This window comes from Oryx dammah, unplaced genomic scaffold (assembly GCF_014754425.2).
Source record: "Oryx dammah isolate SB20612 unplaced genomic scaffold, SCBI_Odam_1.1 HiC_scaffold_1531, whole genome shotgun sequence".
Lineage (NCBI taxonomy): Eukaryota > Metazoa > Chordata > Mammalia > Artiodactyla > Bovidae > Oryx > Oryx dammah.
The window spans coordinates 1-6946 of record NW_024071645.1 but is presented as its reverse complement, the minus strand read 5'-3'; the positions used below and the strand labels follow the sequence as shown (position 1 = coordinate 6946).

At 56.6% G+C, this 6946-nt stretch overlaps 2 pseudogenes; one reads left to right on the top strand and one right to left on the bottom strand.

The window, feature by feature from the left end:
- Positions 1-2169: 2169 nt before the first annotated feature.
- On the top strand, positions 2170-3797 carry LOC120859551 (annotated as a pseudogene).
- Positions 3798-4513: 716 nt separating this feature from the next.
- Positions 4514-5972, bottom strand: LOC120859552 (annotated as a pseudogene).
- Positions 5973-6946: the final 974 nt, after the last annotated feature.

The window sequence follows — 6946 nt, the reverse complement described above, 5'->3', positions numbered from 1 at the left end:
CTGTTCTTCATATTGAGTGTACCAACTTACATTTCGAGGGTGTATGAGGGTTCCCTTTTCTCTGCTCCCTCTCCAACATTTATTCTTAGGCTTTTTGATGGTGACCGTTCTGACCAGCAATGGCACCCCACTCCAGTACTCTTGCCTGGAAAATGCCATGGACGGAGGAGCCTGGTGGGCTGCAGTCCATGGGGTCGCAAAGAGTCGGACACGACTGAGCGACTTCACTTTCACGCATTGGAGAAGGAAATGGCAACCCACTCCAGTGTTCTTGCCAGGAGAATCCCAGGGACGGGGGAGCCTGGTGGGCTGCCGTCTCTGGGGTTGCACAGAGTCGGACATGACTGAAGCGACTTAGCAGCTTAGCAGCATTCTGACCAGTGTAAGGTGATACTTCCTTGGAGTTTTGACTTGCATTTGTCTAATAATTAAGAATGTTGAGCATCTTTTCATGTGCCTGCTGGCATTCTGTGTCGTCTTTGGAGAAAGGGTCTTCTTTGGAGAAAGGGTTTCATGTCAGGGTCACACGGGCTGTGTGGCTCAAACTACAAACCGTGTTGGTTCAAGAGGCCAGCAGCCAATGTGCAGGTGTCAACTGACGTTGGCTCTTGTGAGGGCTGTGGAGAGAGTCTGTCCCATCTCTCCCCTCTCACTTCTGGGGCATTGCTGGGCGTGGTGGGCATGCATGGGCTTGGGCTTCCTCTTCACCTGGAATTGTCCTGTGTGTCTGTCTGTCTCTAAATGTGTCCTTTGTATGGGGACAGCCATTTTGTTAGAGGAGGGACCATCCTAATGAGCTCACTGGACCTCCATCAGCTCTGTGAAGACCTTTCCTTTGTCTGTAAGGTCACGCTGAGGTACTTGGGATTGAGACTCCAGCACCTGAACTTGAGGGGACACGATGTGACTCCTCACACCCTACAAACACTCTGAGGTAGGAACACACTGGAATGTTCCAAGGATGGAAGCATGGCCTTTATAGCTACTGCGAGTGAATCCAGGGGCGAGGAGAGCAGGCTGCCAGGGTAAGAGGCAGATCATATGGGACCTCGTGGGCCTGTGAGAACTGTGGGTCTGCTGTGCTTGGGGAAGGGAAGGCCCAGGATGCCCTAGGCTGAGTGCCTCTGGGACCATGTCCCCATCCTCACAGGCTCGTGGAAACAGAAGCTCCCTGCTAGAGGTGCTGAGAATCTACTGAGGTTCAGGCCAGCGGCTCTGCTCCCCTGCCATCACCCCACTGCAGTAAACAGGGACGCCCTTCCAGGTACAAGGAAAGAAGTGAGGAAGGAGGTACATGTGGTCAGGTCCCCTGCAGTCATGGGCTATCTCTCTATCCCTGGCACCTCCTCAGCCGTGGAAAGATGTGAGAGGAACCTAGTGGATTATTTGAGGTTTGAATTCTGTAATCCCTGTATGGTGCCATTCCAGGCCCTGGCAATGGCACGGGGTGCACCCGTCCCAGTAGTTGCTGCGCTCTTTCCTTCTTTCTCTAGGCTCTAGGTGGGGGCTGGGGCATCTGCTGACCGTGGAGGCAGTGGTGTGGGAGGGGCTGCAAGGAACGTGGTTCCCAAAGGCATGGGGAAGACACCTGGCAGGGCCGTCCAGGGCCAAGGCCAGATTGGTTTGTACGGATCTGTGCTCAGCAGGCCTGGGCTAAGATGGGGGCTCTGCAGAGCATGGACAGGGATGGGGCCAGGGATTTAAGAGGTGGGGCGGGGGCAGTATTTTGGCAGGGAGAAGCCAAGCCCAGGACTGTGCCTGTCTGTGCTGGGAGAGGACCAGAGCCTGGTCACTGGGCTCTGAAGCCAAGGGGCTTGCCCTCCTTCCGCAGTGCTCCCAGAGTTTCAGGGCCCTGTCTTGGAAGTCACCATGAGCCTCTCTCCCGCTGGCCCGCCCTCCTTCCTGACCTCCCCACAGACTGCATGTGATGGACGGGTCCTCTGGGTTGCTAACCCCTATCAACGGACAGTGTGGAGATGGATGGAAGGAGCCAGCCCTCTGTGACCCGCCCCCTCCCCCCCATTCTGCGTCAGTATGCTTGGAGGATGCTCGGACACATGGGGCTGATGTCCGGCTCAGGGCTGTGAGCTTGGAGGGTGCTGTGTCAGGCCCCTGGCCTCTGTGGTTCCGTGTTTCAGCACCCACATGAGGTTCTGGGAGCCCTGGGAGATGAAGTTCGGCTGTCTGTCCTTCCGACAGCCTTATGGGGTCAAGACCGTGGCGATGTGGTGGCGGCCCCTGCTATGTGGACCCAGCACTCTACCCTGGCTGTCCACATCAGGCACTGGGATTGGGAGGAGGTGGACTGGCAAGAGCTGCTGGAGCAGAGGCTGGGGATGAGCCCTGCCCAGATCCAGGCCTTGCTGCAGCAGAGGGAAAAGTTTGGCCACGGAGTGATCGCCTGTAAGTGACGCCCTGCCCCGCGCTGCCCGCATGGCTCCTGGTGGTTCCCTGGATCTCAGCCGGCTTGTGGTCATTTGTTTTCTGTTGAACCGGTTGGTAGGGGGAGGAGGGGTGGGGCTGAGGTTTCTTCAGAGGGGCAGCGAGGGTCCCTGGGCTGGGAAACGGTGGCCTGAGGTGCCTGACCCCCACTCTGGGCCTCAGTCCCCATTTGTGCTCTGAGAGGCAGAGGCATATCTGGGGTCTGCATTTGGCACTTACCTCTGTGTGTGTTGAGGGGGGGAGGGGGTGCCCAGCAGAGACTATAAGAGGTAGCACAGCACCCAGCCTGGGTTCCCCAACTCCAGTGCCTGCATCTGGGCCTGAGCAAGTCCCCTGACTCCCCAGGGGTGAAGCCCCACAGCAACTCCTGCCTGCTGGTGAGTCGCCTGGGGACCTGAGGTCTGTAAGCTCCCCACCGGGGCCCTCCTGTTCTGTCCCTGCAGCCTACAGTGGGCAGACTGAGAGGTGCCCACGGCCTGGTGGGTTCATGGAGCACCGGGCCTCTCCCTTTCATTTCACTCCCTCCCTTGCTTGGCCTTACCCCGAGTTCCCTTTGCTGAGGTGAGCCCACCTGAAATGCTCAGCCAGAGGACCCAGTTCACCCTGGGTCTCCTCTGTGATGCAGTCTTAGACTCTAGCAGGCATGACTCTGAATCACCTTGTTCTCCTTCTGTGTCCTGTCTTTGCACACAGGTCCCGTGGATCGGGGTCACTTTGCTGTGCCCAGAAAACCTAGGTTGTGATGAGGCGGAGGAGCTGGAGAATCAAGCCATGCTGCCCGACCTGCAACGGAAGTACCTGACTGCACTCGCTGACCCTCGCTGGCTGCTACAGCCCGTCCTGGGGAGGGCCAGGAAGGACATCTTCCAAGTGGACATCCCCAAGCACCTGACCCCCTTTGGTCAGGAGGCCTGTCTAGACTGGGCTCTCGAGAGGAAGGTGACCGAGAGACCAGCTCATGGTGACACCATCCGGTCGCCGCCATGCCCTGGACATGCTCGTCTGGTTCAGCCTGAATTGGCCCCACCATGTGGTGAGCTGCCCACTTGGTGTGGGGCCGGGGGCCGGGATTCTGGACTCAGCAAGAGTCTCCAGGACTTTACCTTTACAAAAAGATGTCACCACTCGTTTTGGCCCTGCTGGGTCTGGGTGCTTGAGAGAAATGTGTCGTTAGGAAAGCGGTTAGTGTTTTTCCCTCTCTGTTCTGGTCCAAACTCCCCGATATTGGAACAGTGTCCAGGGGACTGATGGGGGAATGCTGAGGCTGAGGCTGAGTGTCAGCAGCTGGCTAGGACTCTGGCACATGGAGAGGCCGGCAGGCCCAGAAACTGACCGTGGTTTGCCCTTGCAGTTGACCCTTGCCCTGCTGTAAAGTGTACCTTGGCTCACAAAGCATGTGTGTTGGACATGGTGCCTGAATGCTCCGTATCCAAAGTTAGGCTCCTAAATACAGCTGTGGGGGGCAGAGCGACAAGGGCTGGTATTCAGCTTGTGGAAACTTGTACTTGTGTTTTGGTTTAAAGTCATGTTTTTGCAAGGCCCTTGGTGAGTGGGGTGACCCTGCTCTCCAGTGGGCCTCTTGGGGATGCCCCTGAATCAGGAGCTAGAGAGGCTCAGCTGCTGACCAGAAACTTGTGGCATCGTCGGCGGACCCAGGAGGAGCCCCTTCTGCTTCAAGAGGCATGACTCACGGAAGGTGACACCCCCACGGTCAGGAGCCAGACTGGGTCTTCTGCTGTGTGACAGGCAAGGCCCAGGGACCAGCCTGTCCTGGGATGGCCTCAGCGCATGGCTCGGGAGCCACACTCTTGGCTGAATGTGTGAAATGCTGATGCTTCAGATGAAAAGGGACTGGAATGAGGCCTGCCTGGGGTGTGGGCTTCCAGCCTCATCTGGCTCACCCAGTGCCGTTTGAATAGCATGGACAGACAGAAAGAACACAGACTCGCGTTCTCATTTGATACTTTATTTACTCCCGTGGAGTTTTGCTGTACTTTATTAGAGCTAGAAATAGATTTTTTTTTTTTTATTACAGGAGAGTGCTTTTGAGTGACCCTAGGGACCTGGCGGCTCAGGGATTGAGATTGTCCTTGAATTGCTTACAGAGAGCGCACTTGTAAACTGAGGAAGCCTCCTGTTCCTCATCCACCTCAGGGGCCTCGTTTGGGGCCACAACTGAAACGACCATCACAATGGAATAATAGGTGCTGTACCTAGTCGTCACCGAACCATAACCTGAGTACCCTGTGGGGCTCTAGGGCAGTTCCCCTGCGGCCTCCCTTCCCGCAGTAGCTGGGGTACAGATCTCACATTGCTGGACATGCCCTCTCCACTGGGCCCACCCTGCTCGCTGGGGAGATGGTTTGCCCTGGCCCCCCAAGCTACACTGCCCATAGACCAAAGGCCACAGAACAGAAGTGAGCAGAGGCCAGGGGTTCTGTGAGCTGTTGGGATTCCTTTCTGGGCTTTCTTGTGAGCCTCTTGGGTGGACTCATTGTGATGGAATTTAGGAGAGCGTCTGGTCACCACGGCTTGCTTCTTTCTCTTTGGGGTCGCTGTTGCACTGGTGGCGGGCTAAGCAGTTACTCTGGAGTCACCTTTCCTCCAGATGTCCTGCAGGAGGAGAGGCTTGTCTCTCTGAAACTTGGAGTTCCGATAGATCTGAAAGGAAATGAATCACTTTAGCCATTGTGTGGGAGAATAGCAGTTCCTCGCCGCCCTCCTCCCCACCACGTCCGGACCTTGCCTAGATATGGAGATAAGGTCTCTTCATTCCTAGCAGCTTATGAGGCCCTAGTAAGTGTGCTCCCAGAGCTCCCTCGGGGCCAGCCTCGCTTGAGGGGTTACTGGCCCTCCCTGACTTCAAGTGGCCCCTCAGGGTCTGGAGTCACCCCTGTGGATCCTTTGTAAGGGGGTTGGCGGAACATGACAGGTCCTGCTTTCTCCTTTTTCCTTAACCACCCTCTCACGAGAAAAAATGTTCTTCTTGGAAATGAAACCAGTCCAGCACTCGGCTTGTCTAGTCTAGTCTCCCCAGAAGGGCTTTCTACGCTACCATCATCCTCTTCTTCCCCACAGAGTAAGCCGAAGGGCAGATTTTCCTGAACCCATTCAGGTTCAGTTTGCAGATGAAAGTCGATGCTGCCTGTCTCAAAGATCCTGTCTGCGCCTCTGCAGTGCAGGACCTCCGTGTGGAAGAGATCTGCTTCAGTGACCACCGTGTCTCCCTCGTCGTTCCAGTGCAGAGGAGATGGCTGCATCCTCCACTATCACCCAGAGCTTCTAGGGAAGGACAGCCTGAGGACAGCATTGTTCTCATCCTCGTTGGCCATTTCTGGGTTTGGGCCCTGTGGGGGCAGGTTGTTTTGGGAGCCCGTATCTGGGCTCTCGGGTTGGTCACCCTTCTTCTCCAAAGCCACCCCTGAGAATCCACAGTTAGATCCAGGAAGGAATCACGGCAGTCCCCTGTTGCGGGCTCCCCATCAGTTGATGGGGCCAGCAGAGCCGCAAGCGCCTCGTGGGAAGCCAGTCTACCTCAGGAGCATTCTCTACCCAAGCAGTGAACGCTCAGGGCAGAAGGGCCTCAGACCAGGGTCTCAGTGTCCAGTACTGTCCAGAGATTCTAGAATCTGGGTCATGGGCCAGGCAGCCAATTGAGTGGTCCGCTTCCTTACTTGTTTCATGATGTCACAGAGGTGATGTGGAGAGGCAGCCCTGGCTCAGTATGGGTGAGGGGTAAAGGGGATGGAGATGGGATCCACAGTTTGTCTCTCATCTGAAAGCACAGAAAAGTACGTTTAAGGTTGCTTGTAAAAGCTCCCATCTGCTGCCAGGTGCCTTGTTTCAGGGGGCCAGGCCTTGGATGGGTTGACAGACATGCCCCTGGTTCCACTCCCCCCCCTCCCAATGGGCAGGCCTGTGGGTGGCTTCTGCTGAAAGGCCCGACCCTGGTGAGTCCTGGCTCGGCTACCACCGAGAGAGACCCCAGGGGTCAGATGGGCCCCTAACAACTGTCCCTTCCTGAAGATGGAGTCCATAGCAGGCTGATTGGCTTACCCTGAGTTGGTGGTTCTAACCCCTCACCCCCTGTAACCCGCCTTGCCCTTCTTGTGGCTTTGGTCTCTTCCAGCTTGTGCTGCCAATGGTAGGTCCTACACAGATGACCCCAAAGTCAAGTCCTGATGGGACTACCCACTCTAGATCTGGGGGGACCTCATAGAGTCAACCCCTCCTGCGAGCACAGAAGGCCTAGGTCTGAGCCACAGTCTAACTCTGAGGTGCCCCCTCCATTTGTCTCACAGGGGCTCCAGGAACCAGGAGGCAAAGGCAGAGGTCTGAGGTCTGTGTATTGAGGTCACAGGAGTGCCAAGGTGAGGCGGGTGTCCTGAGTGTGCACAGGGGCTCCCCATCCCAGAACAGAGGGAACTTTAAAAAGCCCTAATTCCCCCACCTTGTCAGCCCCAGAACCTCGGGCTGTGCTGGCTGCACCCTGAGCCAGAATTTC